Here is a 14,561-nt window from a genome sequence, read left to right as displayed (position 1 = left end):
TTCTGTCTCAGCACGGCAAGGAGGAGTCCAGCCTCACTGCTTTACCCTTTCTAATAATATGGCTATTCTTTTTACAATTGTATCTTAAGCCTTATGTTTTGTGGGCAGTATCCTCCCGTGGCCTGAAGGAGTCCTCACAGGAACTGTATGGGCTGCTCTGATATGGGGAGCTCCATAAGGAAATGGGCCAGCGTAAGTTATTTATTAGCTGTAACTCACTGTATAGGGGTTGTCTCTTATATTCTTGTAGTAGTTCAATTTCATCAAAAGCAAATTTACCAGAGCGGGGGGGGGGGAGGTACCCTCATCCACTGTCTCCTCTACCCCACCAGTCACTGCCTAAACCACCCCACTTTTGCTTGCCCTTACCAGGCTGCTCCATTACCCACCTGCCCACCCGGTATAGTGGTGGAATATGGAAACTATGCTACAAATTTTTTTTCTGGGAATTGGACCCCACTTACCTAATTGCATTTAAAGGCACATCCATATGTTGCCTACCCCTAGTTCAAGCCCTGCAATTAACCAGCTTATATATTTGTGTTCACCCTCCACTCTGGTGTCCTGTTGCCTCCCTCTTACCCCTGCAGGGTATGTTGGCACCTTATGATGCCACCTAAGATTTCAAGTAAATACAAAGAGCATAGTCTTAAAAAAAAGTTTTTTTTTATTTTTACAAATTACATTGTTCTTATTTCATCAAATATAAATTTAGATGTAATAAATAGGCAAAAAGGACATTTGCCCAGGTCCATCAGGATAGGGCAGCCACCACAGACATGTCCTATTAATCAGGTGACATAGCTTTTCAGCACATCCTGTCATTTCTCCCCATTTCTGGATGGGGTTGCAGATGAGACGCCCGGTGGAGCTCGGGCAGCAATGGCTTCTTCCTGGCCGAGGTTCCTCAGAGAGCTCAGTAGGGGGTTAAATGAGATTTCCTTTCCCTGCAGCTGCTCCGTCCCATACCTGGAAAACAAACAGCAAGAATTACATATAAACGATCAATAAGGGGAACTATTATGAAAATGTAATATCTGCTTCCACTTTTTGTAATAAGAAACTTTTTAAGTATATTATTATATATTTCAAAAATTAACAGTTTCTGAAAAATCAAAGTCCTCTTTTCTATCCCCCTCTTAGCAATCGGGCTCTCTCCATGCAGGAGTCGTTGGGATAGTTAAGAGTAACTTGGTAATTTCAGAAGAAGTACCATATTTATTATATGTAGAAAGTTTCTTATTTCCATGAGATAAAGCTTATATTACATTTCAATTTTCACAGTAGTTCCCCTTTAATTATATCCCAGGTTGATCTAATAGAAAATGAATTCTGAAAATGTTGAAATATATGAGAGCCGCTCCTTCTTGTCCCGGGTTCCTAGGAGAACGCAGGGGAGAACTCGATGAGATTCCCTTTGACCACAGTCGCTCCATCTCACGTCTGAAAAACAGAAACACAGCAACAATTTCATCTAAACACCCATTAAACCTGAGATACAAATTGGTCTGATGTGAAAATACACTTTGAGTGATTGAAATATTTGGTGTAAAACAAAAGAGTTGGTTCTTACCTCGGTACTAGACATTTCTTGTCTGACACAGATGGCGACATAATCTTCAACATTTCTGCAGTGGAAACAATTTTTTATTTTTTTTTAAATGGTGCAATTATTTGTTTTTATTCAACATGTACATCTACTATTGTGTATCAGTAACTGAACTTATTAAGGTTTTATCTGTAAGAACGTGGGCTCACCTGCAGGTACTGTTGTTCCACCATTAGGCTGTTCCTTCACAACTTGTTGATGTTGGGAATCTAATATCCATTTTGTACCGGTGAGGCTTCTCGTGTGTATCTGGGGCAGGCAAGGAGTGGCAATCTGTAGATTCTGGCTAATGCCACAGGGGGCTGTTTGGACTTGAAATGCCAGGGTCTCTTTTAAATCTCAGTCCAGACCTGATATATGGTGGCTCCTCCCACTGTTCCAGTCATATTTATGCCCCTTCCATTAGTCTGTGGCTCACTCAGTGACACTTGAATGACTCTGCTCTTAAGGGCTGATATACAGATACTCTGGAACCACCTGCAGATACTGTTGTTCCACCATTAGGCTGTTCCTTCACAATCAGGTCAGGCCTGGAGTAGAATCTGTATCTGTATCTGTAGATTCTGGCAAATGCCACTGGGGGCTGTTTGGATCTCTTTGTACTTGAAATGCCAGGGTCTCTTCAAACTCAGTCCAGAACTCTGCTCCTCAGGGCTGATGTACAGATACTTTGGAGCCACCATTAGACTCTTCCTTCAGAAACTGATGACTTGGGGAATTTGATATTAACTTTAAGTCAGTGGGGCTTCTGATTAGTATATGGACTGGCCCTCCACCCGCCCTTTTCCAGTCATATATCTGCCCCTTGCAATTGCCTCTCACTCAGCTGAATAGTCGAATCCTTCAAATAGCTCTTGTGCCTCTGGTGATATGGCTTCAGCTGGTGGCATTAATCCCCAGGCTTGGCATTCAGATTGCCTCGTACTCTCTGTAAGGCCACTGACATCTGGTTTAAATGGAGGCATCAATTCTCTTTCAAGAAATTCTTCCCAATCAATATCCTGTAAAATAGGTGATATTAAATAGCTACACACATGAAACATTCAGATTACATACAAACACTGATAGATACAGTGAAGTATAAAGGGTTATACAGGGTTAAACACTGACAGATACAGGAAGTATAAAGGGTTATACAGGGTTAAACACTGACAGATACAGGAAGTATAAAGGGTTATACAGGGTTAAACACTGACAGATACAGGAAGTATAAAGGGTTATACAGGGTTAAACACTGACAGATACAGGAAGTATAAAGGGTTATACAGGGTTAAACACTGACAGATACAGGAAGTATAAAGGGTTATACAGGGTTAAACACTGACAGATACAGGAAGTATAAAGGGTTATACAGGGTTAAACACTGACAGATACAGGAAGTATAAAGGGTTATACAGGGTTAAACACTGACAGATACAGGAAGTATAAAGGGTTATACAGGGTTAAACACTGACAGATACAGGAAGTATAAAGGGTTATACAGGGTTAAACACTGACAGATACAGGAAGTATAAAGGGTTATACAGGGTTAAACACTGACAGATACAGGAAGTATAAAGGGTTATACAGGGTTAAACACTGACAGATACAGGAAGTATAAAGGGTTATACAGGGTTAAACACTGACAGATACAGGAAGTATAAAGGGTTATACAGGGTTAAACACTGACAGATACAGGAAGTATAAAGGGTTATACAGGGTTAAACACTGACAGATACAGGAAGTATAAAGGGTTATACAGGGTTAAACACTGACAGATACAGGAAGTATAAAGGGTTATACAGGGTTAAACACTGACAGATACAGGAAGTATAAAGGGTTATACAGGGTTAAACACTGACAGATACAGGAAGTATAAAGGGTTATACAGGGTTAAACACTGACAGATACAGGAAGTATAAAGGGTTATACAGGGTTAAACACTGACAGATACAGGAAGTATAAAGGGTTATGCTCATTAGAGGTCCTACTGTATTCCTGGCTTGATGCACCATAATTACAATATAAACTTACTTCAAAGAATTCATGGGCTTTAACCTCTTCAGCACCGGCCTCGCTAGATCCGAGGCGATCACATGGATTTTTCTCCAGTAACTATAATAAATGTAAAATCATTGTTAAATTGACAGAACCATCAGGCCCCCATTCCAGTCCCACAGCCAAATCATCATCGACTTACTCTTAGTATTAGGCACTGAGCTTCCTCAGACAATTCCTCTGTCAGGGCAGGTTTGTCGTTCCTGATGCTCTCAAATAATTCCATGTCATCTTCTGCATCAAATGGGAACTGAAACATGAAATATTATTCCTTTATTAAACCAGTGTTCTAATTTAATATAATTTAAGTGTTTTAAAATCCCATTTATCACTATAATGGCAGTGATAGCTGATTTCTAGGCATTATGCTTACCTGGAACATGAGCATGACATATAATACAACCCCGAGGGCCCACCAGTCAACGGCCCTGCTGTATGCCATCTCGTCAATGATCTCTGGGGCCATGTAGCAGTTTGTTCCGCACTGGGTCTTACTGCGATCTCCATATCTGAAACCTTAAAGACAAAAAAACACAGTAAGATGATCTGTATCCCTATCTGTGAAAGACTTCCCTCAGCTGCTTGCATACATACTGCACATACACAGATACATATATCTAAATATCATCCAAATCAACCCCAACTATTCCCTTATAAGTTTGCAATTATAACAAACATTACCATCTTTACTCAGGCCAAAATCCACGATTTTCAGATAGCCATGTACATCCACCATTAGATTTTCCAGTTTCAGATCTCTGAATTTAAAGAAAAATGAATATTGTTCAATAGTAGACACCATAGTAAGGGAAGACAGATATATATTAGCTATGAAGACTCAAATAAATCACACTATTCTTTATTTATATTGGAAAATGTGGTTTGTACAGTGCTATAAGAGCTGGAACACTTACCTATGAACAATATTGTTCCGGTGCAATTCCTCCAGGCCGAGCACTATACAGGCAGTGTAAAACCTAAATAAAGAGGAAAATAATTCAGTGAGTGATTTGATAGATTCAGGACATATATGTGAGTGCTACTCTATGTGAATGTGATTGTCAGTGTGACAGAACTCTCTGCCAGTCAGACACCCCAATATTTCACCTGGATCAACCCTAAATCCTAATCCCATCCCACTTACATGGCTTTTGATTCCTCAAATGCTCCTTGATGCTCGAGCAGATGGCACAGATCACCTCCAGGAAGATATTCCATTACAAAAAAGAGGTGATTCTCACTCTGGAATGTGGCGTATAAGGAAACCAGGAATGGGTGCTCTGCGCTGGTAACCTTCTGAAGGATTCGCTTCTCCTTGAAAACACTGGGGAGAGAGAGTATAAAACTATATTACATGACTACATGAACCCTGAACAGGAGAACTTTTATACAAATAGACCATTTACCACTTTTTACACTTTGTGGAAAGTAGCAATAAACATTAATAATACTGACAATTCTTTGACATTTTGTTGTGCAAAAAGACACCAAAAGTAAATCATTATCATATAAACACACGCAGAGAGCAGGTAATGACCACTCTTTAACTGACCTCTTGATATCATTCTTGGCAATAATCCTCTCTTTCTTAAGGGTCTTTATGGCACACAGTTGTTTTGTGTCCTTGTACTCTGCCAGGAACACCTGGAATGAGACAGTAAGGTCAGTGCCTATGCTTTAGCAGGGTACTAACCCTTATTAGGGACACAGCAACCCACCTTTCCAAAGGTGCCTTCGCCCAATACTTTTCCCAGATTGAAGTTTTCCAGAGATCTGGGCATGGTGCTGAAATGAAAAGAGTTAGAGGTAGAGAGTTATAGTTATTTTATTATAATAATAATAATGGTAAAAAGAATAACAGCAGAATACTAATAATAGTGAGAATATAGTCCAAACTAATACCTTTCAGGGGGTCCTTCTGCACCTAGTAGCTCAGTGACAGACTCTGAGCTATTGGAAGCTTCTTCACACTGTTAAAGAACAAAGGGAATTATATTTAATAAAAAGACTGATATATATGTGAATCATTTTTAAAGAACACATGGAATGTACTTACAGCTGAGGGGACACTAAAGGAGGTGGCAGTGAAGTTTGCCACCGTGTCCTCTTCCAGTTCAAATCCACCCTCCTCCTGTTCTAGGATCATTTGTCCAATAGTGTGAGACATTCCAACATCAGGAGGCTCAATCACTTCAGGAGAATCTATAACAAACAACATGGCATCACTAGCACTGTACCCTGTGAGTGTTATTGTAACCAGGACACCCCCCAAAAGTATATATAATCAGGAAATAATAATATAATATTCCCATAAAAGGAAAAGAGTATCGAGCTATGAAAAATATTACTCAATATATAAGAAAGATTAGTGAATGCTAAACCTGGTTGTTATATATAATGTCACCCCATTTCTTATTGTTTTACCAAAAATATCAATAGTGAATGAGCCAGGAACTCATAGTATAAACATTACAGGTGCATATTAGTCTCTTTATGATCACACTTACCCAGTAATGGCACCGGGTGGTCGGGCATCTCTACAGTGGCAATGAACTCCACCGGAGGCTCCAGCACATCAGTTATTTCATAAATCTTCACAAATGTAGGTTCAGTTTCAAAATAGTTCTGTAAAGGTGAAGACAGGCAGAATATTAAACAAACACACAAGGGCTCATTTATAAATGTGGGCAATGTGCTGAGTACTAAAAAATCTGTGCAAGTGACCATGGTAATTCTTGCCCACTAAAATGTTGGGTTTGCCACTATACACAAGCTTTGCTATAACATAAGTGCAAGTTTTATGCCCATATGTGAATAGTGCACACTTTGCCCTGTGCCATTATGGGCATTAAGATGGTGGGCATGGGCATTCTCTTACATGCATTTGTTGAAAAAGAGAAGAGAATCCCTTTACCTTGGATTTAAAAGAAGTAGTGTGACAGCAACCCATCACCTTTTCTCCTGTAAAATAAAAGAACATGGAATTAAAAACAGCTCATGGAAACTACTTAATGACGCAGGAGAATGTACTTACAGAGAGAGACCAGGCAACAGGCAGGGATCTGTAGCTGTGCCGCTAACTGTCTGCCAGCAGTTGGCCACTCACCTTAGTGCACTAGGGGCATCATGGGATATCATTTGAAATCAAGCATCTGATTGGCTGCCATCTGATGCTAGACCTGGTACAAACTTTGTGACTGTTATTACATTGCCCCAAAAGTGCTCCCATAAAGCATTCCCTTTCTTCCAATCATTACCCAGCTGCCCATGTCTGGAGTAGTATTCAATTACACAAAAAATACACAGAGTTTCCAGATTGCCAGTGCAGCCTGCAGGCACCTAACTGTCATCAACCACCAACCTGCCATCCATTATCAGTAATGGCTAAATAAGGAACCAATAACTCTGATATAAGCATGACTAATGTTACACTTAATATATTATATAGGGATAATGTGCAGAAAAAATATGAATATGATTAATAAAAATATATAGAGAAGTGTCAGTATCGCTGCAACTACAATAGGGAGTCACGTGCCAGTGAAAGCATCAAAACACGAGCAAAACCATATTTCTATTGCCTGTCTCAGTACACTGGCCAAAGGACCAGCTATTAATGAATTAGAAATGTAATAGAATTTCTTTTCATATTTATCAGGAAAATGTACTAGAGCAAACAACAAATATTTCAGTGAGATAAAATAACATTTAATGGCTCAAAATTAAACAAACAATTTCAAATAAAGCAAACTATACTATACCAAACAATGGAAAGGTGCATCCCAGTGTCTCATGGTATCCACTCTCCTAACGCGTTTTGCACCATTGGGTGCTTCATCAGAAGAGGTGTGGCATGTTAGTGTCACTTCCTTTTTATACCCCCAATATATCATTTACACAGTGAACAGGGTTAGTTCCCAACCTTGTAGTAAGCTCATATTATATCAGCCATTTAAAATACACATATCCAAGGGATGCAGAAACTACCCTGCATTCAGCCTAAACCATATATAATCATATAAAAACTGCAAAAAAAATCCAAAAAGATACAAAACAATACAAAAAATATTTTAGCCATTACAATAGCCATACAATAGGAAGTGACACTAACATGCCACTAACATGCCACACCTCCACCCAATGGTGTGAAATGCGTTAGGAGAGTGGGTACCATGAGACACTGGGATGCACCTTTCCATTGTTTGGTATAGTATGGTTTGCTTTATTTGAAATTGTTTGTTTAATTTTGAGCCATTAAATGTTATTTTATCTCACTGAAATATTTGTTGTTTGTTCATGTATTGATTCAGGGCCTATCAGTGGGATATAATTTATAGATTCCATTTCCTAATCTAATCTATTGTATTTATATTGAAAATGTACTAGAGAGAGAGAGAGCAGGCAACAGGCAGGGATCTCTAGCTTTACAGCTGTCTGTCGGCAGTTGGCCACTCACCTGTAGCTAGTGCACTAGGGGCATCATGGGATATTATTGGAAAGTAAGCATCTGGTTGGTTGCTATGTCATGATAGATCCATTACAAACATTGTGACTATTATTACATTGTCCCAATAAAGCTACCATACTGCATTCCCTTTCTTTCAATCATTACCCAACTGCCCAACTGGATTCAAAATAGGTCCTGGCATTTCAATTACACCAAGGTCCAAACAACTCCCCTCAGACAATATAAAGCATCAGTCTATGGCAGCTTACAGCAGCTCCTTTGGCATTTACCAGAGTTTCCAGATTGCCAGTGCAGCCTGCAAGCACCTAACTGTCATCAACTGCCAACCTGCCATCCATTATCAGCAATGGCTAAAGAATAGGGAACCCATAACTTTGATATAATCAGCACTAATATTACACTAAATATAATATAAAGTAAAAATATGAGGAGGAAACATGAATGGGATTAATAAAAATGTATAGAGAAGTGCCAGTATTGCTGTAATTACAATAGAAAGTCATGTGCCGGTGAGCCCACTGGATATGGGCAAAATCATACTTCTTGTGCTTTTAGTTTTTATTTAATGCAGCCCAAGAACTGGCAATGCCTCCCTATTAAGGAATTAACAATATAATAACAGGATTTTTTCCATATTTAGCAGGAAAATGTACTTACAGAGAGAGCAGGTAACAGGCAGTATCTCTAGCTTTGCAGCCAACTGTCTACTAGCAATTGGGCAGTAAGGGCATCATGTGACATTATCTGAAAGCAAGCATCTGATTGGAATAAACTGTCACTGTTATTACATTGCCCCAATATCATTGCCATACTGTGTTACCTTTCTTCCAGCCATTGACCAACTGCCTCTCTTTAACTCTCAGCATAAAGCATATAGAGCCATACAGTACAGTAACACAACAACACTTAGATCTCATTAGCTCTATAACACAGCAGGTTGCTGCCTGAGCCTAAGCCCATAAGTGTGGCTGCTCGGTATAAGAGAGTTTTATTTTTAAACGTAAAGGTAAAATCATGGTTTTATTTTATTTCTAGAAAGCAGCAGAAAGTGAAATTGCTCTACTCTTGCAAATAATAAACACATCACAGCTTTAAATGGTACAGACATCACATCATAGCTTTAAAGGGCACCAAAGCAATAATATTTTTGGGCAGAAAATGCTCATAGCTTATGCTACACTGCACACACTGTGATTTATTAAAAGCATAAATCAAGGCATAGGATCAGACTGTTGCGCACATAAGAGCTTACAATCTACCCACAACTGCCTTATCAGCAACCTGATCCCTGACCCACTGACCATAATTAAACAGGAAGCACTGTTGCTGCAAACCTGGGAAGTGGTAGAAAAAAGTTTAAAAAAATGTTTAAAGGGGTAAAATATAGATAACATAGGGAATATAATAACATAGGGAATATAATATAAGAAATATGGATATGGATGGACCTACAGACCCGCATTTTTATGTATAACTTTATTTATAAAGCGCCACAAGGGTACGCAGCGCTGTACAAGCTTACAATATACAAAATTACACACAGGGAGGACAAGTGTTATAATAAATACAATAAATATATATAAATGCACAGGGAATAAGTGCCATGTGGTATGAGACACAGTAGGAAGGGGGTCCCTGCCCGTAGAGCTTACAATCTAAGTGGATGTAGTGTATGTAAGGGTTAAATCCTGTAATCTCTGTTCGTAACACCTGTAGCACGAACTGTTAGGGTAAATCTCTGTAACTCTGCCTGTACACCTGTAGCACTGTCCCTATAAGCAGTCACGGACCGGTCCGATTTAATCTCTGTGTGATGGCAAGATATCTGATATGTCTCTTCAGGTGAGCTGATCAGGGAACTTGTACAAACTATACAACCAGTATGTGTATTGCAAACAAGTACAACTTTATTTTGTTTTGATATTACTTATATAGTAGATAGAAAACATCCCATTATGCTTACGTAGCATGGGTGGGTACATTGCAATTATTAGTAGAAATACAGAAATTATTAATGTGCCTACTGAAGCTTTATTATGATCTCTTAGCCTTGAATATTAGCTGAGATAATCAAGGCCGGAGCAACTTGGACAAAGACAAGATAGTGAGGATAATCATAACAACTGAAGTAATACTTTCTCAGACCTTCGTGATTTAAAACAAAATTTGTATAAATTCAGCATTTAGCAATTTAAACCCTATCAGTGTAGTGTATGTAGAATATGTGCCAATTAGTTAGAGTGAAACTGCATCCTCCACTAATGTTTCTCTTCTGGGTGGAAGTCCTGGGAGTCGCTTCCCTGTATAGGTCTCAGTGCCTGAAGTGACTGCACTGGAACATAAGGCGGCTCCTGATTCATATATCCAGCTTTCTGTGCTGCCCTGCCTGCACACAAGCTCATCGGGTTGGAACCAAAGAGCGCCCAACTTGACGCAACCGAAACTTTTTTTGACATACAACAAATGTTTTCCACTGTGAATTTTTGCAGAAGTTTCGCAAAACAATTCGCCAATGCCGAAATGTGGAAATTCACTGCAAATCCATGCCTGGCGAAAAAATCACAAATGGCTCCAGGACCCTTTTGCTTTCCCAGTTGGCCTGCTTCCCTTATTGCTATGCCTTAGTGCAGTGATCCCCAAACAGTGGCTCAGGCTCCCAGTGCTGTCAAAGGGTTAAACCCCACTTAACCCTTCTGTATTTGTTTATGTAAAGGCAGGGCACTATATGACTGCTCCTAATGAGGATACTGACTATAATCCAGGTCACAATTACTTATTGCAGATCTGTACCCTTCATATTTACAAATTCAGGTGAAAATCACATGGGAGTTCACCTGATTCCCACAGACAGATGTGATGAGAGGCTATTGGGAGCACTCTGACTGCCCAGAATTGTTATGTGTGCCATAATCCTCAGAGAGGCTGGGCCTGGCTTTGTGTAATCATAGAACCCACAAGATTCTACATGTCTGTCTATCACGGTCATCAGGAAAAACTGTTACAATATCACCTGCATTATCTTCATGGCCACCAGATGGAATCCCTTTTTCTCAAAGGGGTGTATGATCGCACCAATCAGTCGCCTTTGGTACCCATCAGGCTTGATGGCCAGGAAAGTGCGCTCATTAATTCCTCTCCAGGCTGGAGAAGACCAAGCAAGGAAAGGGCATCACATAAGGGAAATGCATTACCTCTATACAAATAGCAGTTACTTTTAGGTGCAATGCCCTTTACAGACCAACAGAGGCGCGTGTATACTCCTGCAGTGCTCTGGATACTGCCTAATACGACAGTTTTCAGACTTTGGTACAAGCCCCCTTACCTTTGAGGTCCAACCTATGGTCTGGGCCCCTTAATCGATAACAAGGTTATTAGGTTATTACATTTTATGCATATATATTGGGAACCATAGGACTAATGAAAGGGGGTCTGTATATAAATGCTTTGGCCACTGCCCCATCCTTGTACAGCAGGGCTAAGCAGAACATCTGATGGTGCCCAACAGATCCAGCCGACTCCTGGCAGATGACAAAATAAAGAATTATCCCCCCAGGGCACTCGTTTTCATGCACATATGTCCAGAGAAAGAAAACAAAACATTATTGGTTGCTAAGTTAATCAGCCCCTAGCAACCAGTTTTAATTCCAAATATGGAAGCTGCAGAACAATAAAAAGGGGTGAATTATAAATGAACTCTCCCAAACAGTACAACTGATGCTCATAACTGAATTACAGCTATATCACTGCAATGTTTTATCTGGATCCATGCAATGAGCGCCTGTATGCTGAGTGGGATGATGGGTCATGCCCCCCCCCCCCCCCCACTTCCATTGCTTATTTCACACTTCATAACCTGCAGATGAAATTTACCCAACTTTTTGACTGCAATTAGATTGCAAGCTTCACTGGGGCAGGTACTGAGGGAAATGATTAGTGGTTGGTGTAATTAGATATATAACTAAATCATACAGAGAGAATGGTGTATTAGTGTACTAACGGCGATATACACAGTGAGACTCGGGCAGGTGCAGCAATGCCTCCCTTGTCCCCAGATCTCCATTCTCATTAGGGGATGCTGGGAAGTGTGGCACAAGAACAGGGGGAGAGTGAAGTCACTATTAAATGGCTCAGTGCTTTCCAACTTGCCCGATATATAGACCTTAAAGGTATGGTATTAGTATAGTATAAGTTTTAGTTATAGAATGGCCAAATTCTAACTTTTCAGTTGGTCTCATTATTTACTTGTTGTAGTTTTTAATAATTTGCCTTCTTCTTCCAACTCTTTGCAGCTTTACTAACCCCAGCAGCCAAAAAACTATTGCTCTGTGAGGCTACAGTTTTATTGTTATTCCTACTTTTTGTACTTTATATTCTATTTAGGCCCTATTCATATACCAGTCTCGCATCCAAACCACTTCCTGGTTGCTAAGGTAACTTGAACCCTAGCAGTCAAATAGCTGATGAATTTTTAAACTGAATTGCTGCTGAACTGCAAATGAAATAACTTTAAAAGTACAAATAATAAAAAAAACGAAGACTAATCATGAATTGTCTCAAAGGTGTCTCAAACTCAAAGGTGAACACCCCCTTTAACAGCAGGAACACAAATAAGTCAATACAGTTGTATATATTACATATACTGGGGATTTCATATTGTACATTGCATTGTCCACTGTGTGCCATACAGTGTTGGACAGGGATGGCAGGGGTCCACCACAGACCCACGTTCCTAATTATCTTTTTTTCCTGTCCTCACTCAGCCTCTTTATTCTCCTAGTCTTTTTTATTCACATTCTAAGCTATACTGCTAGCTAATATAGCCTTGCTCCTACATTAAAGTTTAACTCATACAATAATGGGGCAGCAGGTAAATCTAAAACTGAGCATAGTGCCCCCTTGTCCCTTTTGAGAGAGCCTATTCTACCCCCCTCTGCATCCTGGGAGTAGAATAATGAAGGGCATAGAGATGGAGAGTCGGGTGCGGGAAACTGGCATTAATTCTTATTATACGAGAACTGAGGATGGCAAATCACTTATTTAATCACTTGACATAGAGAAACAAATAAAGGCACAGGACGTCTATCTATTATTTATTTGTCTAATATATTTCCTTTGTCTGCATGACATCTCCTTCCTTTACTGGCTGTGAACTTGAAAGAATCCATTACTAAATCAAAGAATAAACCACTTAGATTATTGTTTATCTGTGTTTTCTCCCAGTCCTAGACATATTGTTTACTCCGGTATGATTCTCAGTGCGCCAATATATCTTTGTTACTCAGTAAGTGCATCAGTGTTTGAAGTAACAGTGAAACATTTAGCTCACTAAAGCCACTGATTACTATTCTAACCTATTCCTTGCTTTTATTTCAATGCCTTATCTGTGCCATTTCTGGTGCCTTAGATTCTGGACAAAGAAAAGAGCCCCTCTGCACCCTCCCTATATCACTATATCTAGGCCATGAAGACATTCTGTGCATTAAGCTACCAAAAAATGCCCTCCCTCTAAACAAGCAATTGTTTGTGTATATACATACATATATATATATATATATATATATATATACATGGCACAACTCATAGTGAAATATAATTTTAAAACACATATGAGTCAATCTATCAAGACACATGACAAAGTCACATGTCATGACTAAAGATTGAATTTATAAATATCACCATTAACTTCAATACTCATCTAAACTCATACTAGTGCATAAAATAGGACATATCCCATATATATCAATGCGATAAGCCACACTTCACTTCCTGTCTATCATCCTGATGACGATCCTGTGGTGATCGAAATGCATAGATGGTATGCTGAAATAAATCACTGACCTGATTGATGCTGTAGCTGTGAGTGCTTTCTACTGTTGAGTTTGATGCATTATTTTTGTCAGCACCCAGCCTGTGCCCGATACTGGTGAGTGCCGATTCTTTGCAAGACTATATATATATATATATATATACTTCAAGCTGGCTAAATACATCCCCGGTCTGACCGGGCCCTACACTCACTTTCATCCGATCCATTAAGAATTCTACTACTTTGCTAATGAAAAATGCCAACCAACCAACTGTCAAGACACTTTGATGTGCAATGTTTTTGTTTTTTCATTTGAAAAGATAACAGGTATAGTTACAGTACAGTTTATGCATTCTGGTTAGCTTATTAACAATATTCCAAACATTGATTTCTCTCTTTGACCTGAGTTAGACAGGTAAATGTTCATAAAATTCTGATGCTTTGATTTATTTCCTGTCTACTTGACTTCTACAGGTTATCGGTGTTTGGATATTATAGTATAGTTGCATTTTTGCCTTTTATACCTTGAACAGGAGAAGGGTACATAATAATAAAAGGAAAGAAAAAGAAATAGAAAAAATAACCAAAAAATAACTAAAAAATTTGAGTTACAAAAAAAGAATTCTACTGCTTAATTATTC

The 14,561-nt window shown here is 39.2% G+C and overlaps 2 long non-coding RNA genes across 2 annotated transcripts; both read right to left on the bottom strand.

Annotated features, from left to right (window-relative positions):
• Positions 1-1,124: 1,124 nt before the first annotated feature.
• Positions 1,125-2,155, bottom strand: LOC116410453. The gene is made up of 3 exons (XR_004222423.1): positions 1,759-2,155; positions 1,574-1,628; positions 1,125-1,443 (listed from the first exon to the last, which is right to left on the bottom strand). It is a non-coding gene; the product is annotated as an uncharacterized LOC116410453 (long non-coding RNA).
• Positions 2,156-2,161: 6 nt separating this feature from the next.
• On the bottom strand, positions 2,162-5,850 carry LOC101731822. Its single transcript, XR_004222422.1, has 4 exons — positions 5,199-5,850; positions 4,791-4,970; positions 4,561-4,623; positions 2,162-4,404 (listed from the first exon to the last, which is right to left on the bottom strand). It is a non-coding gene; the product is annotated as an uncharacterized LOC101731822 (long non-coding RNA).
• Positions 5,851-14,561: the final 8,711 nt, after the last annotated feature.

Source organism: Xenopus tropicalis, chromosome 4 (genome assembly GCF_000004195.4).
Source record: "Xenopus tropicalis strain Nigerian chromosome 4, UCB_Xtro_10.0, whole genome shotgun sequence".
NCBI lineage: Eukaryota > Metazoa > Chordata > Amphibia > Anura > Pipidae > Xenopus > Xenopus tropicalis.
The sequence above is the reverse complement of the archived record's forward strand: the minus strand, read 5'-3'. Positions and strand labels throughout refer to the sequence as shown.